Consider the following 24,145-nt stretch of genomic DNA (forward strand, 5'->3'; position numbering starts at 1 on the left):
TTGTTTCAGTGAGTCACTTTCCCAGTTAAAAAAAAAAAGAAAAAGATAGTGAAACATAATAGAGGAAACTTTTCATCTCCACATGCAAGGGCTATACATTTGTCACCCTTGCAACAATAGATACTTCAGGTTCTGAAGGGCTTTTTACAAATTGTGACATGTGTTTTGCCCATGAAAAGCAGCTCACAGCACCAAAAATGCAACTTTATCACCTCTGTTGCTACACCACTCCGCACGCCAGTAACTCTCTTATGATCCTTCGCTCTCCTTCTTTCTCTCTCGCTCTTTCACCATTATCGCAGTCTCACCTTTCCTCCTTCCCTCTCTCTCTTTCATTTTCTATCCCTCTCCTCCATCCTTCCCCCCTTCTCTCTCTCTCTCTCAGTCAATAACACACAGTGACAGCTTATGTAACATGCCAAGTTCCAAACTGAACTCAACTCTCCTTGATCCGCAGCCTTTTCCCTCTTCTAAATGACTCACTTCTGTTATAACACTTCAGCCTGAGTGAGAGACACAGTGGAGAGGGCAGGAGGAGGGGTGGCAGACAGAGACATGACATGAGAGGAGAGGAAACGCAGGTTTAATTATTCATACCTACTGCAGCAAAAAGAGAGTGAGCGAGGGGGAGAGAGACACTGGGAGAGAGATAGAAAGAGAGAGAGAGAGAGAGAGAGAGAGAGAGAGAGACAGATTGACCCACATGGGAAGGTATTCCTAGTGCAGTAGTGCACTCTGGGAGCCAAAGCTGTGCCACCCCGGGGCCATGGGTGTGAGGGAACTCCGCCGTGAGCTGCCAGAAGACCTTAAAAGAGGAACGGAGAGGAGAGGAGAGGAGAGGAGAGGAGAGGAGAGGAGAGAGATATTCATGAATTCTATGAAAACTCGCCCATTAGTTTTATTCTGCTTCCTTAACGCACTTTTGCTGTTATCTATGTTGAATTCGCTTTTTACTTTCCCTGGAGTCTACCACACCCTACCAACATGAATACTGCAGAGACTGAATCTGAGTTTTATCTGTAATGTTCACTCGGGACCACATCCTCCAAGGTGTGTGCATCTGTCTGTGTGTAAACGTTGTGTGTACAATGCACTTATGCAGAGGGGTGAACATGAACCGGAGGACCCAAATCCTGCCTTCCCACTCTGGAGATGCTTCATCCCAGAGATGGCATGCCGCTGCGGGGATGAGTGCCGAGAGAGCACAGGGCCTCCCCGTTCAACACTGGTGCTCCCCTGAGACCAGCTCCCTTTCATCTCCCTCGTCTCCTCAGGGTGCCCAACAACAAACCGCTGTTGGAGGAAGAGGGGAAAGAAATATACAGAAGAAGAAGTTTTGGCCGGGGGTTAGGTGACGGCAAAGCTTGAGCGTTCACAGCTAGAGGTCAACCTGTTCTGTTTATCTTGGTTTGGCTGGCGTGCTCGAGAACCGGATGTCAACAAAACCTCACCCCCCCCCCACCTTGTTACCAGAGGTTATGGATGTGAGAGAGAGGAGGCTCTATGGGCACGTCAAAGCTATAATTGTTTTTATTTTTATTTTTGATCCTTTCGGTGTGAGCAGCAGCAACTGCCTGGACGAGGATGCTGGAACTTCTTAATATTTCAGAAGAAGGAGAACGTGGGCCTGTGTGGTAGTAGCCCAGCTGATTAGCAGTGATGTCTCTTTGTTGATGGTGGGAGTGAGGGAGGATGGGAATGGGAGGAAAAGAGAGGGAGTTTTGCAGAGATGAGTTGTGGCAGGTGTTGGACAATGATGGGAACAAAAGAGAGATTTGAACATCGCACTTCAAAAAACTCTTTCCCCTTTCTATTCTGTGTGAGCCCTGCCTCATCCACCACTGAGTCTTTCTTCCTCTCCCTCCTTCCTCTCTTAATTGCTGCTCGCCGAATCCCTTGTTCTTTCTTCTCATCCCCCCTGTGTTCTCCTTGTCTCCCTCCACGGCTCCCCCTGTCCCCGTCTGTCTCCTTTCTCTCGTTTTAATGTCGTCCTCTTGAAATCTCCCAACCACCCGCCCCCCCGCCCTGCTCCTCGTCTCCTCTGTTCTAACTCTCTCTGCTCCGTCTCTCATCTCCTTCATCCTTCTCTCCTCGGCTCTGCGTTCCTCTGCGATGAGACATTCGCACATGGTTTTTGAAGAGGCAGCGAATCGTCACGGACGCAGTGACTAAACTTCCGATAAAATCAATGTTTAATTCAGATGACTGCAGGCCATTGACAGAAAAAGTGGAAGTCTTTCATCTATAAAAGGACTGAGAAAAAGAAGGGGGATTGAGAGAGATGGAGGGAGAGGACTGACAGGATTAATGGAAGTGTCATCAGTTGTATCTTTAGCATTGAGCAGGAACCATCAGCCCTCTGTTGCCACCTCTCCATAACCTGCATGTGTGTTTGAAAGCGACTATGTAAATGATTTCTCCTTTCACCTGCTGTTCCTTCTGTCTTCCTGTATCCATGTGTATCATCCATCCCTCCCTCACACTTTCTTCTTGCAATCATCTTGTCATTCACATCTTCTCCTTGTTATTTTAGATCATCAGGCTTTATACAAAACTGTTGACAAAGCTAATAATGAATATAAAAATTGACAGTAGATTAAAGCTGCAAAGCTTGTCAACCTCACATGTGAAATAGGGTGAGCCATTTTCTTAAGGTCACAGACGTACATACATACACGGATGCTTGCACACACAACATGCAGAAATGCCCGCTGCCTGCATGTGTGTGGATGGACGACATCACGTGTATGTGAACATCAACCCTGCTGGCTCTATGTTCAAATGTCAGACCTTTAACCTTTTGAATTTGACCTGAGGCGGCGTCCAGGCACGTCAGTCACCGACTGCCACGTGCTGGAGACAAGACGGGGGGGTAATAAGACATAAAAAACAAAAATAAAAATATCAACACTTGATCCTTCTATCTGCTGTAGAACAGATTGAAGTGTCATGCAGAGAGAGGAGAGAATCTGTTCCCGTACAGGTGGTGAACAGAAGGTGAAGGCTGAGGGGAGGACGGGGTGGAGAGAGGGAGGCGAGGAGAGGAGAAAGAGGAGAGGAGAGGGAGGAGGGCTGTTACTCCCATTACATAATGAATGAGGTGAGATGCCACATATTTGCCTTGGAGGCTTTAATCATTTTCTTCAGCTGTATGTTGGAGTCCCTGAACCAAGCACCTTCATGCACACAAACTTCATGCACACTGTCCTACTATACTTGCGGGGACATTGCATAGACTATGTTCTACAGAGGTCCACCATAACCTTAACTTACTCATCATTCTAACCTCAACCTTAAAACCAGCTAAAACCCCTAAACGGCCAATCTTGTGGAGACTAGATAGACATGTGACAAAGTGAACAGATTTTTCTTTCCACAACGTGATGAATACATAACACACACACACACACACATATGTCATGGTTGTTAAAGCTGTGTTGCGTCTTTGTTGTCCTTGCTCATTGTATGTATGTGTAATTACTAGGTGAGAGCAGACATGCAGAGGATGTGTATGTGTGCTGCCTACATGGATTTGTGTGTGTTCACGCACATGCAGTTATGTCAGTACAAGTGATGAGCTAACAGGCAGCTCAAAGAATGACAGGTGACCACACTACAAAGATAGAAATGTCAAGCTGAACTGGGTGATTGGGGGGTGGAGGGGTGGGCTGAATTGGGTGGGTGGGGGTGTCAGGAGAGGCAGTGGGGAAAGACAGGAAGCCTGGAGTGATGAGTACATCGCCGCAGCCCCTGTCACTTCCTATTAGCACCCCATACACACAAACACACTGGATGTGATTGTAATTAATTCATTAGGCTGGTTTGGAATGTGTGTTTGTAAGCGTGTGTGGGTCTGTGCACATGGCAATGCATGTACCAATGTATATCTAGCCTGGAAACCAGACCAATCAGCGAGCTCATGAATTGGTCTGACGACGCCAGGCTGATGTGTATCCATGTGTGTGCATGAACTCGTGTGTGTGTGTGTGTGTGTATATGTGTGTGTGTGTGTGTGTGTGTGTGTGTGTGTGTGTGTGTGTGTGTGTGTGTGTGTGTGTGTGTGTGTGTGTGTGTGTGTGTGTGCGTGTGCGTGTGCGCGTGTGAAGAGCATGAGCATCATTGTAAAGAACGAAGGCTGACAGAATCTGCGATGGCATGCTGTGGCTTAAACCACTTGGATGCTGCTGCACACACTGTGACACCATTTCCACTCTGTACATTCTGTCATGCCCACTTATGTGCGTTGGATTACTGACTAGCCAGCTCTATAGCCTCTTACCCAAAAGAGCATTTAGGTGGGTTAGTGGGGCTTTGGTTGCACACTCAGTCCGTTTTTTTTTAAAAAAAGAAATCTCACATAATTCCCTTTTTACCCCTTTTTTGTATATTTCCTGTGATTTATTGTGCTGTTAGCAGGGATTCAGTTGAAACCGAACCCTGCCACTGCGCTGGTGTGGTTGCGTCGCTTCAGGTACCGGGAAGACATGAAATATGATCTGACAGGTCCAGTCCAGCACCACAGCTGAGCCAAGGCTGCAGTCAAATGAAAGATGGTAAATCTATCTACTTATCCAAAGTGCTTTACATTTACCCATATACACACACACGCCAATAGCACCACAAACAGAGTGAGCAAACATGCAAGGTGGTGGCCTGCTGACGGGAGCAAAGTAGGGTTGAGTATCTTGCTCGAGGACCTTTCGACGTATTGACAAAAGGAGCTGGGGATCGAAACGACAAGTGGACAACCCCCTCTGTCCGCTGAGCCACAGCTGTGCTAGACCAATACCACTTGAATGCACAACCTTAAGTTCCTGAACAGAGTCAAGCAACTGTAGCAACAAAAGCATTCATCTTGCTGATCAGTAAGACACTAAATACTATGATATTCAGAGGGCCACCCACCAGCTACACCTCTGCTCCAAACTGACCATGTGCACACACTTAAGTTGTGAATTAGCGCATACCATTTATTGAAACTTTTTATTCAGTTCTTACAGCTATTATCTACATTGTGTTTATAGTTCAGGAACCTCTTGGCGTTTATGTGCATCCACAGATTTGTTGTTTGTTGTTTTCATCATAGCAGCTCGAAAATTGCCTTTGTTTTGCTGTTGCGTTGTAGTTTTTCTGCCAAAGGAGACATTGAAAGGAATTATCAAGGGACTGCCTTGTTTTTGAGCTCTGCAGGCCTGGACGGACCCCCAGAATGAGATAGGGACTACATGCAAAAGGGTTTTAACACTGTACTGTACAATAATTTAAATTTCACTTACATTAACATTTTAGGCATACAGCTAAATCTCCTATGCAGGAGTACTCACAGTCAATTTTAAAGCCCTAACAATATGTAATAATACAACAGTCAGGTGCACACAAAGGTGACATCCCTATTTTCAAGAGCTGGCGGAAACAATATGATATCGCTGATGAGTGTCGCTCTGTAACAAAACAAAACCTCTGTGTCAGATCCAGGTCTGCCCACAAACCTGTGGGTGGTGCTTCACGAGTGAGGCCCACTAATCTGAGAGCGGGCTCTGACCCAGATCTCACAGAGTGGGAACCACCCCGACCATCTGTGGGTCTCCACACCCTCCTGGCACCGCACACTGCACACATGCACTTGCACTATAACTGTAACATTATTCTTTATACAAAGAGACACTTCAAATGAAAGAGGGACAATGGGGAAGAAGACAGAGCAACATAAGAGGGAAGACAGAAATATGAGCATGTGAGAGAGAGAGAGAAAGAGGGTGTTAAAAAATGTGAATTTCATGTGTATTCCTCTGGTCCGTTTAACAGAAGATCATTATAACTGTATATGACCTGTCTAATGACATAGATGGCACAAACTGGCTTTCAATTTTCTGGCTCTTTTTCTTCCTCTGGCAGGGAGCTGCTGGTCTGGAAGGCGGCATCGCAGGGCAGGCGGGCGGCGCGGTCGAGTCGACCTTCTGCGGTGACTGGGTGGGAGGGCAGGAGGACACCCTGCGCCCCGGCCCAGGCCTGCCGAGAGGCCATCTGGACGGGGGAAACACACGCAGAGTACCTGGCCAGACCTGGAGCTCGACACTGACTCACACAATCACGCACTCACACGCACTTATACTCCGACACATGTATATACACGTACAGCACATGTAGCGCGGTCAGGAACAGACACATGGTTAGGCAAACGCTGATGCGTACGCACATGCACACACGCAGTCAAACAGGGATGTATATTTGAAAGGTGCGTATGTGACACATAAAATGATCTTTGTACATTATGTGTATAATCAAGACTACATCAGTAGACTATATCCAGCCTGAAACTCCCACTCAAACCCACACATGCCTTCCACACAGCACTCGTCAGTCTACGGTGATGTTAACGTTAAGCCCCTCTGATTCTGCCAGCCGATGAGTGTTTTACATTTGGTTAAAACAGATTCTGCCTGTGCTGCTTTGGAGAGTGCTACATTTGGTTAAAAGCCATTATTATGGTAATGTGAGGGTGCTTGAGATAATGGCAAGATGAGAGCAGCTCGACTGCCTCTGACATAACAACCCTACTCTATCTATCTCTTCAGCTTCTTCTCGCTCGCTCACTCTCTATACTGTATTTTGCCTGCCCTCCCTTCTCTATACCTCACAGTTTCTCTCCCTACTCACCTCTGTTGCTGATCGCAAAGCTGTGTTTTTTTTTTTTCACAAGATACCTGCTTGTAGCATGGCTATTTTGTGATTGAAATAAAACATTATTGTACAAGAGCTGTTGCGCTTTTTCTATGGCCACATTTCAACAGTGTTTAAGAGATTGCCTTTCATCTGTTGCTGTATATCTGCAGTATTGTTGAAAATTATATGGTATCCAGCTTCAATCTGTTGCTGTTAAGCCTGGGTGCTACCTGTGACAGGAGGAGCTAACAGAGTTTGTCCCCGGGGAGAGGGTGGATGGCAGAATCACTAACCGGCGGCAGAAAACAGAGGATCAGCTCAGGGAAGAGGAAGAGACTGTATAAGTCATTGGCAGCAAATTTTTCAGGTCACTAGCATTGAAGAAATTGGGAGGCGGTGGTGATGATGACAGATAGAAAGAAGGACAGGAAGAAATGGAGTAAGAAAGTCAAAGAGAGAATGAGGCAGAGAAGAGCAGAAAGAGAAAAGAGGGGAGATTGAGAGCAGCGTAATGCCATGCACATCGAATTTCCCTTAATATGATTTTGTGTTCTGTGTCTATTCAAGTCAGCCCTGATTTGGTTGTGTGTTATAATCGCATCAGAGCAGGGATTTGCTCTGGCTTTTTCACTGCTGTTGTGTTGTTTTTTTCCTCTTATTGGAGTTGGCATCAGCCTTCATGACACAAATCCCCTCTGATAAATTAAAAATGATTGATTCAGAGTCAAAGATGGAAACTGCACCGCAGGCAGCGAGCAAGTGTCCCCACTTGTGTCCGCACACAAGTGCGTGTTTTTAAGTGCATGCATGTGCACGAGTGCCGCACTGTAACATCGAGTGCAATCCCCAGTTCACGCAAGCGTGTAAGTGCTGTCGCTGAAGTGAATGCACGAGTACAGTATGCCTGTACATTTGTGGGTTCTGCAAGACGGAAGGGTGGGCTCATTCCATTGGATTTCTGACACTTGTAAAGAATGTGAGAAGATGGCAGATATCCGATGTGCGAACCTCAAAGCCATCAGCGTGCATGTAATGCTCTAAGCTGCGTATCTTGCCAACATCAACTAAAAGCGTGAAATTCTGGACCAAAAAGTGTGAAAATCTACCAAGAACACGGAGTGAGCTGTGAATACCTACATTAGCGCCATTACATACATTTATGTACTGACATACAATATGTAGGCTTGATTAAGTGAGTATATATATATAAGTCTACTTTGTCTTACATTCACTTACTCCTCCTAAAACAGATACACACTCTTTTTGACACACACCCTCGTTGTGGGCTCTGGCTCTCCCAATTAAGCGGAGGAGTGTTGTGGAGCATCGGTGTCGGGGGATTCTGCTTTCTTCTCCTCTGTCAGGTCCCATCACAAAGGCTCCTCATTAGTGTCAACCTCAACTGTGCCACCACTTTCTCCTTCCCTCTTCCTCTCTGCCTCTCCCCTGTCTCTTCGACTTTTCCTCCCTCTCTCTCCACATCTCCATCTCTCCCCTGTCTTCCCCCTGTTTGACTTATTCACATTGCATTTATTGCTGAATACCTTTCCTGAAAGCCACTGCTGATCACTCTGTTGTCACTCCTGTAGCGTCCAGCATTGCCGTTGTCTGCCTCTCACTGCCGTTCCAGTGAATCTCATCTCTCATCCAGACGGCAGAGCTGCCGGCAGCATCACACGGTGAGAGCGGTTTGTCACATCCGCGACGTTGACAACAAACAGGTGTGTTTTTACAGCACTTTAATGACAATGAGCGAAGAGACATTTCAACAAAAAGAGGTTGCAAAGTTACTCTGTTCATTAGACCAGCAGAAAGGATGGCAGGAAAGTTGATTTGTGACTCGACATGCAGTATCAGAGACATATAATGATGTTAATGATCAACGTACTGCGAACATAGCAGCAGCAACAACATGTAAACAAGGCAACAGGGGAGTTGGCGTGGAAGCAGGGAGTTCAGAGATCACTAGATGCACGCAGAGGACGAGATGTGGAGGAAAGGCAGCAAGATAAAACAGATGATTGTTGTTTGTTTGTTGTTGCCGTTTTTCCCTTGAGCAAAAGTTCCCTCTACCCCTTTACCCCCTACTGTTACCCCGTTCTTCCATCCCTTAATTTCCTTACACCCTTTTTCCTCCCTATAGTCCGTCTTTGTCTTTATATCTCTCTCCCCCCCTTGCTCTCTCTCTCTGTGTATGTGTGTCACATTTCATTCTGTAATTATGAAATTGAGCTTTGATTTCAAGGAAGGGTTATGGGTGCCATATTGGGATGCAGCGTAAGATCCTCCTCTCACCGAGTTCCACTCCCCAAGTCCCAAGTCCCAAGTCCCAATCTGAACCTCCCCATATACTCCTTTCTCTCTCTTTTTTCCTCTATTGCTCACTTGCTCTCTCTCTCTCTCTCTCTCTCTCTCTCTCTCTCTCTCTCTCTCTCTCTCACACTTTTTTCTGCACAATTTAGTATCAAAGACATGATAATTAGGCTGAACAGAAGTTCATCTGGCTTCTATTATTTCTCTTTAATTAATAGTATATAATAATGACACAGAGTTACTCCAATGCACTTTGTGACTCTTTGTGTGTGTATGTGAGTGTGTGCCAGTGTGTGTGTGTGTGTGTATATATACACATTTTATTACCTCTTTAGGACCTTTTTTGGAATAAACACCAACCTTGTCAGGACCAGTAGTCCCCATGGGGACCAAAGCCTGGCCGTCGTGTGGCAAACTTTCTGAGGTTCTGTTAAGGTTAGGGGTAATGTGTGAATTAAGGTTAAGTTAAAGGTGTTACATGTAAGTTTTCTCCGCTGCCAAACATGGTTTCTTGCCAGGAGCCAGAAGTGGTGGTGGTGATAACAGTCGCTTGCCAAGAGCTTCATCCATTGTTGCGTTTACAAGCCAAGAAGTTAGAACACGTCCTCTGGGCAGCGTTACGTCTTCATCCTGTCATGTCGGACTGAGGGCAGACTGGATGCTACAGTGACTCACTATTGCAAAGTGTTATTACGAGACAGGAAAAGCCAGGGGTGGCTGATTAGCATGCTTACTTTAGTCAAATGATAGAAATAGAAGCAAAACAAGAGGTAAGATTTGCTTTTATTTCCACCGCTGGAGGGAGTTCTTGGCGAGTACAGGAATGAAGTTTGATCTTGAACTTTGCTCTAGACTGGTAATGTAAACAGCTGTGGATGATAATCTTGGCTGTGTAGACATAACAAAATGTACATATGGCACCTTTAAGGTTTGGGTTAGGCACGGATTGGTTGTGGTTAAGGTTAGGGTCAGGGTTAGGCTGTTCACAACAAATGTAAGTCAATGTAATGTCCTAACAAGGATAGCTGCTCAAACCTGTGTGTGTGTGTGTGTGTGTGTGTGTGTGTGTGTGTGTGTGTGTGTGTGTGTGTGTGTGAGTGAGTGTATGCCTCTGCGTATGTACTAGTGCATGAATATCTTTTAGAGCACGCATAACTTTAAACCCTGAGACGCTGCACAGATAAAAGGTGTCGAATGTCAAAAGCTCACAAACTTTTCTCTCCTCTCTCCTTGCCTTCTACCTCTCCTCTCCCCTCCTCACCTCTCCTCTCCCCTCCTCTTCTCTCCCCTCCCCTCCCCTCTTCTCCTCTCTCTCTCTCCCCCCCGTGCAGCATGCCTCTCTTCACAGCATTTGTGAAGACCTAATGAGGACATTTCTGTCACGCTCCTCAATCACACGCACAGCTGCCAGCCCCAGCTAGCTATAAGTCCCAGGTATCTGAGACTTCACTCCTTTTTCCCCCAGATGAAAAACAACAAATAAATAAATAAACAAACAAATAAAAGCACATTTAATGCAGCGCAATGATGTGAAGAAGAAGAGGAAGGGGGAGTATAAGAGGGAAGACTTAAAAGGAGACACAGTGGGAACAGAGCAGGGCTGAATTCACTAATCTCCGAGTAGGCATAAAGTGAACATGCCAACCACCTTCGGCTCCAAGGAAAAATCCCATTGGTTTGGTGATAAATAGGATTTAAGTTAGGGTGACAGCTCTTCTGTATGTATGTGTGTGCATGTGTGCTTGAACGTAAGTGTGTGTTTTTGTGTGCCTAAGCACATTCGACTGATACGCAGCAATGGGCATCCTTCCAGCTAGCCCCGGATGCTTTGCTCTGCGCTCGTTGTGACTTATCTCTCAGAAACAAAGATGGATGTGTCAGTGCGCTTATTAAAACATGCTTTTAGCCCTGGCCGCCACTCTTCAGGAGGAAATCACTTTCTGGCGGAGATTGACAGAACAGAAAAGAGAAAACAACATCCTCATTTAGGCCCAACATCTCGGACATGATTGCTCCCTTTAAGCTGGGTGTTCCTATTGAGGTTTTTTAATTGTTGTTTGCTTCTTTTGCTCATAGCTCCATATTCACCAGCCAGGCGGCCATGGTTGGAATCTTTAATTACCTTCAATACTTGTCCCCTTATTTCAAACAATTGCATGATTAAATGGCTGCTCTGCAGTATGTACATGCTTTTTTCCTCCGGTGTCCTCAAAAACACCACAGTTAAGTCAACAATTTTTTGTTGGTTGACTTGTTTGTTAAACTGTCAAGCTTTTATTTCTAAAGCCACAGTCCAGAAACCAAAGGCTCCACTTGTACGATGGCAGAGTAGCAGTCTGGTTTTTGAACGCGCCCCACTCAGATTCAATCCAGCTTCGCCTCTATCACATTATCGCGCAGACATGATGGTGTCAGCTTACAGAGGAAATGAAAAGATTGTTGTTGACAAATCAACGCTGACAAGAGTAGCTGAAGAGATCCCTCCAGCTTCACACAGGATTAGCTATGTGCCATCTTAAAGACAAGCACAGTGGCCCATGTGTTGCTATTTCCATCAGAGATGAAAACAAAAGCGGGGGGTGGGGGTGTGTGTGGGGGGGAGGAAGTCTTGTCTTAAGTCTTGGCGAGATGATGGGCTTTCTTCATTCAGTATTAGCAGATTAGACATGTTTTGTGAGCCAATCACTCCGGATGATATGCTGGTATGTGCAAACGCAGGAACACAGCGGGGCGAAAAAGGGGGGATGGTTCACTTATATATTTACAATTAAGGACGTAAAACAATATGGAATGAGAAATGTTGTCATCTGTTATAATGTAGCTTTACAATAATGTCTGCTTCATCTACAGGGCCTTTGAAGAGACTGTCAGCTGAACTGAAGTTTGCGGTACGTTTGATCTTAAACGGATACTTTATTCATGAACTGCACGACTAAACTGCCATTTGCACACATATAGCTGTCAGTCCTGTCAATCCTTAGCATTCACATCCATCTGCTGTGTTCCAGAAAAAAAGAACGATGAACAGAATCTTTAATTTGACCAAAGTATATTCCACTCTATAAGATGGCAGTTGCCCGCGAGCTATGATAAAGCCACAATTTCACTCATGCAACAGTAATTCTTTGCTTTCTTTCTCCCTGTTTTCTGATTTCCTTCTGATGTCTTGCCAGAGTAATCGAGGTAATCTCTGGGAGGAGAAGAGAGGAAAGGAGAGGAGATGAGGAGTGTGGAGGAGCAGGCAGAGAGGGTCTGCCAGCACATCAGATCAGAGCTTACGTAAGTGTATCTAAAACTCCTGGGATTCACCTCTCTCTCACACTCTTGGGCCACCAACAACCGCGGGCTTCCATTTGGTGCAGGGTTTTTGTGCCTAATTAAATGCAAAGCTGTTCTCATAGGCATATGAGTATCTCCTGCAAACAACTGTCACCCTGATCATTCACCAGTGTTACAGGCACACAAAAGACCTGATGTGCAAAACTGTATCTTTTGCATCCTGGCCCTTCCACCTTTACTGGTATTTACCTGTTTTTGCAACCAAAAGTGAATAAAAAAAAGTTAAGAAAAATCCACACAAGACTAATCAGCTGATTCCAGACTGATGGGAGTGCAGTCAGCCACAGACGGTAATGAATCTGTAAACCGGTGCTCAGACCATAATCAATCTATTGATTTATTCAAAATACATATAAGACAATAACAAATTATTATATAAGTGCTGCTCCCAGTGAATGAGTGCACTGATACTGACAATAATCTTTACAATGATCTTAAACATTAGCTGCACATAGAGGAAACAGTGCAGTGACTTCTGAAGATGACTTCCCTGGGTAACAGCTGTGGCCACTAGAGAGCGCTGGTCTGCAGCTGGGATTGACAGCGGGTGTGTTCAATATCTATACTGTCCAACTTATTCGATGAAGACAATTTGCTTGTGCCGTCAGACTTGACGGGCCTCAGCAGAATTGAACAGACTCTTACACACACTCTCTCTTTCTCTGTCACTCACATACAAACCTACACATTCCTTCGTAAGTCTGTCCTTATGAAGACCCTGTCACTGACGGCACACTGACAGCAGCGGTAACCCAACCAAAACCATCCTATTCTTTCCTTCACACCAAACCTAAATGCTGTCTTGAATAAGTGAAGGATGATCTCACTTAGCAGGTTCTCACGAAGTCAGAAGTATAAAAAAAAAACGTGAAGTGTGTGTCCACATGGCTCCATCAGGTCACCGCCCGTATCAGCTCATAATCAATCTTGTCAGCCTTTAATGTGGCTCTGAGTTTATGAGAGGTCGAGACATGGTGGGTACAGCCTGCTGCCTATGTTAGAAACGCCTCTGTCTGCTTCCTGCCATGTCCAGGGGGGACAGCCTCTACAAGCCAGTCCTGGCCTGTCCCGTGACCTCATGTGCCACCCTGCCTAGTCGTGTGGACATCTGCCATTCTGACTGGTGTCAGCGCTCGTTGCTTCTCTTTGGGTAACGGCTTGTGACACCCCTGCACCCCAGGGCGCCACGCTGCGCTGAGGTGCCGGGCATCTCGTTTGTGTAGTGCATCTACAAACCAGCAGACACATTGACCTATTCTTTTGGCTTTAGCATCAATGTCAGACTGCGGCCCGCTGCTTCTTCACTCCAAACACCTCCAGATAGAGCCGGATGCCAGATAACCCCTTCACTGGGAAACATCAAAGAGACAAATAAGCGTGCCGACGAACACGCCTATCAGGGGAGCGGTGGAGTTAACCCTTTCAGCGGAGCACCTCTGGGACAACTTCAAACACTTAAGGATGCCAGGGGCAGGAACAGCGAGTGATTACCACAGCAACTGCCTACAGTGGTTGCTATAGAGACAGCTCAGGATCCAAAGAAAGTCTAAGCATGCAACTCAGGCCTGTTCCTAGCTGGTGCAGTTCTGGCACTTGAGCACCAAATATAAACTTTTGTAGAAGTGCTATCAGCAGAAGTTTCTTGAAAACTTTAAGGCAGTGGAAAATATTGTGGGATGCATATGCACATCAGCACATCAGGCTCCTACAGGCCTGTATTATATGACTCTACTGTTGACCAACAACAGTATGGATCCTCTGTGTGCTATATATCCTAGACGTATTGTTATATAAGTGTTAGCTCGGGGGCAGCTCTCTCTCCTGTCTGTCTGCCCGCTCTGCTTTCATGCTCACCCTAAGCGCACATTTTGTATCAAACGACATAGCGTGCTTCTATTTCTGTGCACGGTGCTGTGAAGACATGGTTTTAATGCTTCTGTGCTCTGAAGCAGTCCCTTAGAGTAAACACGCAGAAACATGAGGAAAATATGCTTCAGTTGCACTGTTCGTTCTGCGCGGCTCATGTCTACCGCAAAAATGTGACATAGTCAAGAGACTGATTCCCACTAGTTTCAGGACTATCAAGCCCTGGCCTGTAGCCTCCATATTAGATCATTGTATACACATCATAAGAGAAAAGGGGCCAAGGTGTATTTGTATGAGTCCCAGGTATAGCAAGTTATGATTACCTATGGTGGGATAAATCTCAGCTTCATAAAGATAGTGGGTGCAGAGTAACTTCCAGAGGCGCGAGAGTGTGTGCACCTGCACTGCCTGTGAGTGTGTAAGAATGCATGTATGTATCGGTGTGTGTGTCTGAGAGCTAGGAGGGCATTGCCGCAGCAAAAGATCCATTTAGTAGTAATATGGTCTTTCTTTCTAAAGGTGAGAAAGAGGGAGGGAGGTGAAGCAGGATGAGAGGACGTGTGGACTTAAAAGCCTCTGGGCCTTTAAGAGATTACTGCCTTATTGCTTTGAGACTATCCAATCTGACATCAGCTGCGTAGCACTAAGAACAGCTGACCACACACACACATGCACACACACACACTCGGATTCAGCAACAAAGATAGCAACACAAAACTCAGAAAACAGGCATAAATCAATGACGCACAAAATGATGGCTAAAGGAAGCAAAGCAAAGAGAGATAAAAATGAGAATCAGTGATAAAAGAAGACAGTGATATTACAGTTTATACCAAAGTACATGTGAAGAGTGGCTGTTTGTGTGTGGTGGGTTCGATATGAAAAAAAAAAGCTGGCAGGAAGTAGAAAGTGAATAGAGAAGAAAGCGACAGGTAAAGGAGAGCAGGGGGTTCAGGCAGGTGGGTGGAGAGGCTGGGGCGTTTGGAGAAAAGGTCTTTCCTCAGACCACTGTGGTGTTTGGAAACCTCCATTCAAGACCAGAGGATGGGGGGCTGGCGTGGGAGAGAGACTGAGGAAAACCCATAAAAGAAACAGAGTGAAGGGACCGCAAGATGCGGGGACAGATGTCGGAAGAAAGTGAAAGATTGTGTAGGTGGGAGAGAAGGGAAAAAAAAGAGAGGAAAGGACAACAGGCACAGGAAGGGGGCGTGGAGTATGAGCTGAAGAGACAGAGATTGGGAGAGAGGTAGTCCCGTCCATCGCCCCCTCAGCCCAGTGACAGTGTCATGAGGAGAGAGGAGAGCCTGGCTGCTGGTCGCCACCCACAGAGCAACAGTAACCAGGGGAGCCCTGCTTCTGCCTGCCTGCCTCCCACTCTACATCCAATAACAGCCAGTGCCTTTCCTCCCACCACACTGCTACTTACAGCCTCTACTTATTACCTCACCCACACACACACATCACACTCTGTATCACTCCACACACAGGCAGACGGCTGATTAGTCAATAATGGTGGGAATAAATTCAGAAACAAATGGTGTGAACGCTGTCATATGACATGGAGGTGTACTGCACCTCCATGGGGTTTCCTCTGGCATTTTCCAGAGTGGGTGTCACGTTGACATGCTGGTTCTTGTTTCATGTTTTTGTGATTGCAGATGCAGGTAGGATGACGATGCAGATCTGTTAGTTTCAGCTCCACAGCGGAACAGACTCACAGGCTGGTTAACACAGTGAAAACAAGTTTACAGGAGATCATAATCTAGATATGGATTAGTGAGAAAATTTGTTTGCACCTGACCATACACTGCAATACAAGAAAAAACAAAGAGTAGGTTCAGTTTTTCTCAAGAGCACAAGGCCTCTATGGCCTAAATCCTCAGAAATGAAATGGCACATCTAAAGAGCCTTATCCCCAAATCAGTATTTTAAAACTAATGCCTGAAGCAAATGTGATAACAAACCATCCAGATGCCAATGGGATATTTCATTCAAAACCAAAATGGTCAACTTCATGGTAGTGCTAGAAGTCAGGGGATCACCAAAGTCAGTGTTTTGTTTTGTTTTTCTTGTGGGGATCACAAATGTCTGCAGAAAATTTTATGGCAATCCAATGAATAGTCGTTGAGATTCTTCAGTCTGGACCAAATACTAGCTTTAAAGATGGCAATGTCAGTTGGCAGTAATAATAGATACATAAATAAATAATTAATTGTAGGTAGGAAAACAAATCAAACAAGTTTGGAATATGAAAAACTGCCTGACATATCAAACCAAAAGCAACTACACAGTTAAAACTGTTCAAATGTGTATTGAGAATGGCCGTGGCTGTGTGTCAATGTCCTCACAGTCCCTACCAGCAAAGTATTTCATACACTCTCTGTTTCAAATGAGCTTGAATTAATTAAAAAAGGACAGGAAGCAAATGGATTATGATTTTACTGAGAGGGTAAAAACCTTCACTTGGGCTTAAACACTCACGGTTTACAAATTTAAGTAGCTAAGGCCTGAGTGAGGTTTTAACATTTTCATTTGTTGTTTACTGCTTTTTTCCATTGTCCAGCGTCTTTGAGCACCCGGAAAAGCGCTATACAAATTTGATGTATTATTATTATTATTATTATTATTAATAGTTTACACACAGTAGAATTACAGGGAAGTGGTTTATTTATGAGAATCTCTCATATGGTTTCAGTGATGCTAGAAGACACTAGAAGTTCCATGTTCACACACACCTTGCCTTACATAGTTGTGAGGACAAGCTTTGACATAATACATTCCCTAGCCCCTTACCCTAACCTTAACCATCACAACTATATACCCAACCCTAACTCTTACAACAACCCTAACCAAATCTAATTTTAGCCTGAACCCTAAAACCACGTCTCATTCCTTGAACAGCCGTTTGAAGTTGTGAGGACCAGGCAAAATGTCCTGACAACACTTAAACATCCACACAATGATGGTTCTAAACCACAGTTTGTCAACACAACAATAGAAAGACGTGATCACACGCATACACATGCACACCAGCTTTCTCCCATAATACTTAAGATCCACAGGAAGATGACAGAACTAGAGCCTGGTTTGTGCCCCTGGGTTGGAGAACAGAGAGCAGTTGTGAGAGGAAGCAAGACAGTGAAAACATAAAAACTGATATAGACTTTGAGAAAGGGCAGAGGAAGAGAATGAGGAAGAAAGAGAACAAGAAAAAGAGAGAGTTTGGGAGTGAGTGAGAAATCCAGACGCTGATGGTGAAAAAGAACTCCTGAAAGCACGCTCGTACACACACACACACACACACACACACACACACACACACAGATAGAGAGAGAGGGAGGGAGACACTGTGATGCACAAAGAGGTATCCAGAAAAAGTGAGTGGGTGGAGGTTAGCCCTTGGGCTTTCCCCAGAAACCAGCAGCCTCATTACAAAAGCAAACACACACACACACACACACACACACACACAGAAGTATGCACAGATGTACAAAGGGCTTCCCCCATGCTGTAACAGCTGTGAGGCCTGTGATCACAGTGAGATAGCAGAGCAACCAACAACACCTATAGGTGACAGGGACTGGGTAAAACATAGAACATGTCTTATCCACTGCCCCTAATGCTCCAAATACAATGTGTTTTAAATGTATGAACTACACATTTGTCCTATAAACAAATACATTACGTAAATAGTGTGTTACATTGTTGTCTATAGGCCTTACAACATGAAGTGCAAGGTTCTGACTTTTCAGGAGTTTCTGTTGTTTGTGTGGCTGCTTCGAACAAATAAGAAGGCAGGATTACATGGAAGGAAAACCCATTAATGTCAGATTATTGATGTAATATTTATGAAGCCATATCAAGAGGGTCTTGTTTCATTATTCAAAGCGGCAGTTGTACTCTGTGTGTGTGTGTGTGTGTGTGTGTGTGTGTGTGTGTGTGTGTGTGTGTGTGTGTGTGTGTGTGTGTGTGTGTGTGTGTGTGTGTGTGTGTGTGTGTGTGTGTGTGTGTGTGTGTGTGTGTGTGTGTGGACTCGGCTCTCACTAACAGACTGCAGCAGCGGATGTGGGTGGAAAAGGGCTTTCCCGATGCCATGGAACAGTGAAACGCCTGCGACTCTTATGTAAACATGGACTCGAAGGATCGTTACTGTACAGCACACACCTACACACACACACAAAAATACACACACATGAGGGATGCATGTCAGCTGCTCTGGGCAGCTGTTACATAAAGACAAATAATGAAATACTCTGCCTTAAATAATGCAGACTTGAATACTTGGAGCGATCACACACACGTCAATGAATGTGAGCAAACAAAGGACATACCGTGCAAACACAGAACCATACACACGCACACACACACATGCACTATACAAGATGTACAGTATGTTAAAACCGCAAGATAAAAGAGCCGGTACACCTGCAAGTTAGTCATAAATGATTCATTGTATTCAGCCATTAAATTGTCTTTATCAAACTAAAGATACAGAATTAACAAATGACATGGGCAACTAACAGAAATACAAATAGGCCAAAAAAATTGTTGTTCAAACTGCAAGTGTATCAGCAACAAAAACCATGAAAATTATTTGATGAGTAAGAAAAGAAAAAAAAAGTTAAATATCAGTGGTCATAACTTGAATCTTATCTACAAAGGAAGACTGAAAGATCATCACTACAACCGTTAAAAGTTACAACAGAATTTAATTAACACCTCTGTGATACAGTGTCAACAAAAGCTGCATGTCTGGAGCTTCACAGGGCCTTTAATCACAACACAGAGGTAGGTAGGTTCATCATCACAGGCAACTCCTTTCATGTTGTCACATTGTCATTTGTTACCTTGTTAGGAAAATATCGATCTTAGCCACTTTGAAGGTTTGTTTGTTTTTTTTTTACTTCATGAATTTCACAGGTGATGAATGAAATAAAATCTAAATCTGGGAAGAAAAAAAATATGTTTAGTGCCATGTTTGTATGAGTAACATAATGATCAAGTTTAAATCAAAGTAAATTGTTTGGAAATTGCATTATATTTCAAATATGAAGAAATGACATATTCGACCTTATGTCAAAGATGTGTGTGTACTGTGTTGAAGAGGTATCTGTTAACCAGCTAGCCCGGCCATCCCATCTTGTAATATCACTTTGTACCTCAAGAGGCGATGATGCGTCACTGTAGCGTCCAGTCTGTCCTCAGTTGATAACATGAGGGGATATTGTCTTTTCAGGTTAAACAAAGCAAATTTTGTAAAGATAACTGACTCAGGGATACTGACATTTAACTGACACCTTGTCTAAATTTTAGTGTAGAGCTGTGTTTCCGACTTTGAATCTTCTTCCCGAGCTCCAGCACTCCACGTGCCAGCTTGAAAAATAACTTAAAACATAAAATGAACTCAACTTGTTGTTCTGTGTGCTTCTCCATCTCTTTGAAGTGCTGAAGCTGTTCTGAAGGTGAGGTTGGCCTTGCTATTTTCTTGGTTTTTGATATCCATTTGTTATATGGTTTTGTCATTTTTTCCGCTTTGTATGAATGCACACACACATACACACACACACATACACGCAGGTGTTAATGCTACCATTTGTCTGCTCTGTTCTCTGGACCAGTATGATTCATTTGTAATGTTGTCTTCGAAATTCTCTCTTCTTCATTATTGATGAATGCTGCAGTACTTTCTTAGTTTGTGGTGCACTGTAAATCAAGCTTAGTGTGTGTGTGCGTGTGCGTGCGTGTGTGTGTGTGTGTTTTCTATGCAAATTAAATGTCCCCATAGTAATAACAGCCTTATTAAAGTGCAGATTATTTGAATGTTAATTAAATTCTGCTTTATGTTACATTATTATGTATTTATGCCACAATCAAGCTAAAGTATATCTCTCTTTGTACCCCTCCGTAGTCACCTGACTATCATCATTCCCTCATTTCCCTCCTTTGCTTAACCTTCACTGTTTTTCTCTGCCACATCCAGCCCTTCTTCCCTCTCTCTTCTCCTTTCTCTCATTCCTGTCTGTTCAGCACATTAAAGCTCAGCGGATGCCCCAAGTTCTCGTGACTCACCCCTCCTGTGTGCCTGCGTTTGTGTGTGTGTGTGTGTGTGTGCATGTGTGCGTGTGTGTGTGTGTGCGCGCATGTATGCTTATTTGCCTGGCATGGGGGAACAAATTGGTTTGTTTTCACTCCTCTGCTCCACACCCACAGAGGTCTTCTAGGCTACTGTCAGGACGTGCTTGTGTCACTCATGCACGCCTCAGCAGGATTTTCTCATTCTCTGTTTGTGTGTTCAGACTACTACAAGTACGTCTAGAGCGTTGGTGTGCCTCTGTGCACTGTATGTCTGTTTTTGTCTGGGTATGTCAGTATGTGAGGGAGTGGAGCCATGGAACATGCATAAAAAACAAGAGCCATAGGAAAATACTTCTGTGGTAGGTAGAGCATAATTTACTCCTCTAACATAACAGCCTCATTTTGCAGTCATAATCTTTAATATCAGGAATATTAGCTTTATTTAACCCTTTTCAAAAGAAAGTTACAAAGTACTTTACAAAACAGTTTGATAGTTGGTTAGTTACTTATATAGTTCATCAACTTGTTATTAACTTTTAATAACATTTCTCAAAAGGGGCAGTACTGCCCCCCAGGGGGGGTTAAGAGAATGTCACGGGGAGCAATCAGCAGCAGAGAAGTTGGTCAGTCCCCCCCCCCCCCCCCCCCCCCCCCCCCCCTCCATGTCCCATCAACCCTCCATGTTACTGTGTTGCCACAAGGCCATGCAGGAGGCGTGCAACACAGTGCCCTTGCAACAGTTGTCACCATGATGCATTTTTTAAATGTGCTGGGAGCAAGGATTCCAGTAGTGTTGTGGTCAGCCCTTAAGGGGGCTGTGTGAACTCTTTTGGACTTCTGTTAAACTACTTCTTTGGACTTTTGGTTTCTTGAACTTAGTTTACTAGTTTCCTGTTTTGAGTTTTTATTTTGTACTAATTTTGGTTTCTAAGTATGATTCAGTAGCTCCTTGTTTTACATTGAAAATCACTCCAGTCTTGCTTGCACAACTGCTCCCTGTAGATTGACAATGAGCTTGACATAAGCTGGGGCGGGTACTTTTAAGATTCTGTGTTGTTTACAGCTTGACATAGTCCTGAAATATATAAAGCAAATGATGATTCACATTAGAATGTTGAGTACAGACCACTCATCATTCATGAAGATTGCGATATGATTCATCTGCCCAAGGGCATCTAAAAGATTGTGTCCAAGTGCCAAGTCTCCTTTTATAGTCCAAATTGTCTGTCCTTATTCAGCTCCTGCTTTTTTAAGCACGAAAGTTATAACTTCTCCCATTTATACTTCTTTTCCATCACTGTCTCTTTTATAGATAAAAGCAGAATTCATGCGTATAACAACGATGCCACTTCAAGCCAAGTTCTTGGCGGAACTTGACAAATACACAGCTAATTTGATGAAGGTCTTCAGCAGTAGAGGAGGAGCTGCTGGAAGGAAGATCAGATTCCTCATGGCTCCAACAGCTAAGGCAAGTGCATTAAATTGTGCATTGTTTAGCCAAATATGTTTTTTTCCATGTAAAATATCCTTTTCACATCTACCTTCTACTGTTTCATTTTTTCCTTATTTGTCTTTTGTTTTCCTCCATCCACCCTCTGTCTGATTCCTTAATTTTTTCTTCTTTTCCCTCCATCCTTTCTTTCCTTCATGGATGACTGATGTAGGACCCCTTTCTCATTTTTTGGTGTCTTCAACTATACTTAGCCCTTCTTCACCTGACCTTAACCTTTTGTCTTTCATCTTTCTATGTTTGGTTTGGTCTTGAAAATTTGATTGTTTTAATATACATTCTTTTGCAGAGTGAAGACATTGTGGTCAAGAGGGATTGTGCACCTTGAAGTCTGTTTGTTTGTCTCAATGAGGACAGGAATACTCTCATCAAGGAGTACTTGATCGGTAATTGCATTTTACTGTGACCTTTCAGTTTTGAACTTGCAATGTTTTATCAATTTATTTCAAAATTGTCAAATTGGTTTTCACTATTAGAACATCAACAGTGAGGAAGCTGAAAGAGAGATCATGCAGACCACCATGGGGCTTTTCATGATCCGAAAAGATGGTGCTGATGATGAGGAAAAGTCAGAGGATGTTGGAGTGGTGATTGAGGGTCTGGAATTGCTATGCAAGCTGGTAAGTGTTTCCTTTGGATGTGTCATGCTTTTTGGATTGATCTACACACTCAACTTGAGCTATGAACTGTTATTAAGTGACAATTCAGCAAAAGTCAGTCTGGAAGCTGTGACGTATGTTTACAGTGGACAAATGTAATGCCATCAAGGACTATTTGATGCCCTCAAAAGAATTCCTGTCTGTGTATCCTGCATGTCAAGATGTTGTTTTGTGATGATGTTTGTTAATTTCCAATGTTATCCAGATGATTGCGTCATACATCCATTAGGTCATCACTACTGTTATTTCACATTTTGTTATTTCATATTTTGCTTTCCAAACCATTGTAACTGTAAAATTTAAGCATTTGTGCCAACTAGCAGGGCTTGCTTGGGCCTCTTTCCTGATGAGGCTAAAAACACTGCCCTTGGAATTATGACTTATGTTCACTTTTTTAGCTTGAATAATTTCTAAGAAAATTTCTAAGTTTGTTTGTGTTTTCTTATTTGGTTTTACCTTTTCAAATTAGTTGAGGATAACTGCACTGAACTACCAAATGGTGGTGTTTATATATTTGTGACTGAATGTATTTTTTGGTTGAACTCTTTGTGTAATGCAAAATACACTCAGTGGCCATTTTATTATGTGAGTTAGTGATGATTTCTGATTTGCTCTTTCCATTTACACTCATAAGTGAGGCAGAATATTAGATGCGGTTCAATATAATATAGTCCAGTAGAACACCTTCACCTCAGTTATCAACAGGTCTGAATTTACAGCTCTGACAAGGACATCCAAAACAGGAACATTTTAAATTTCACAAGTTAGAATATACAGCAGGGCTATTGTATTTACTGGCAGTAGATTATACATGTATCTCCAATAAAGTGACCACTGAGCACAAATCTTGTACTTTCATTTTTATTAGTTGTATTAACACCTTGGAGAACCTTTCATCTTTCATGTAAATATTGTTTTGGGTACAATACATAACAAAGCCCTGTGCCTGTATTTCATATTAGTATAATCTACTGGAAAACCTTTTCACTTTTCTAATTGCAAAATGTCAAATGTAATTAATGTTCCTAAATGTTCAAAGGTGTCCCTGTCAGGATCTGTTCCCGAGCCTGCATCTCTCTTCCTGTATCTGGAGTTTGTGTTTGTTAGTAGTCTTGCCCGTGTTCCTGCCTGTGTTCCCCCCTCCTGGCTTTGTCTTCGGTTCCCCTTTTGGATTACCTCTGTCTCCTTGTTTACTTCAAGTAAAGACTTTTTAGTTTTTGGGACAAGAGTTGTGTTTCAGAGTTTTTCTCCATCTGGGATGATTTTTAGTTGTTTTAGTTTTGGTCCTGGACTTATACCAGTGATTCTGAGTTTAAAATAAAAGACATTAGTTCACCTACCTGTTAATCTTGGGGTTTCTACTTTTGGGTCCTCACTTGAGTTTGTGGCAAAGAAGTGGGGTTTTTAAAAGACTGAAAAGAAGAAAATGTTTTTGCTGCTCAAATATCTGCATGCAGGTCATTTCAGGAGTACTGGCCACAAAGGCTTGATCATCAAAGCTCCACCTTTGAATAACCAAAGCATTTGCAAAACTGTAGTGGCAAGTGAGAACACTGCATATTAATTGCATCATGATATAATTAGGCATAAGGCCTATTCTAGTCTTAAAAGTTCAAATTATCTATTCTAAAGGCATTGATGAGCCAAGTGTGGGAATGCAAAGATCTGTGAACTAGTTCCAGTCATGATCCAGGCAGCTGAATTTTGAACTAGCTGAACA

At 43.7% G+C, this 24,145-nt stretch overlaps 2 long non-coding RNA genes across 2 annotated transcripts in view; both read left to right on the forward strand.

Moving 5' to 3' along the window:
• Positions 1–6,651, forward strand: part of LOC121188486 — a 29,720-nt gene extending 23,069 nt beyond the window's left edge. Inside the window, exon 3 of the long non-coding RNA XR_005894707.1 lies at positions 5,896–6,651. This is a non-coding gene — a long non-coding RNA (uncharacterized LOC121188486). The remainder of the gene's footprint in view (positions 1–5,895) is intronic.
• An 11-nt stretch (positions 6,652–6,662) lies between these two features.
• On the forward strand, positions 6,663–21,718 carry LOC121188485. The gene is made up of 4 exons (XR_005894706.1): positions 6,663–8,384; positions 11,827–11,864; positions 12,150–12,255; positions 21,569–21,718. It is a non-coding gene; the product is annotated as an uncharacterized LOC121188485 (long non-coding RNA).
• Positions 21,719–24,145: the final 2,427 nt, after the last annotated feature.

This window comes from Toxotes jaculatrix, chromosome 10 (assembly GCF_017976425.1).
Source record: "Toxotes jaculatrix isolate fToxJac2 chromosome 10, fToxJac2.pri, whole genome shotgun sequence".
Lineage (NCBI taxonomy): Eukaryota > Metazoa > Chordata > Actinopteri > Toxotidae > Toxotes > Toxotes jaculatrix.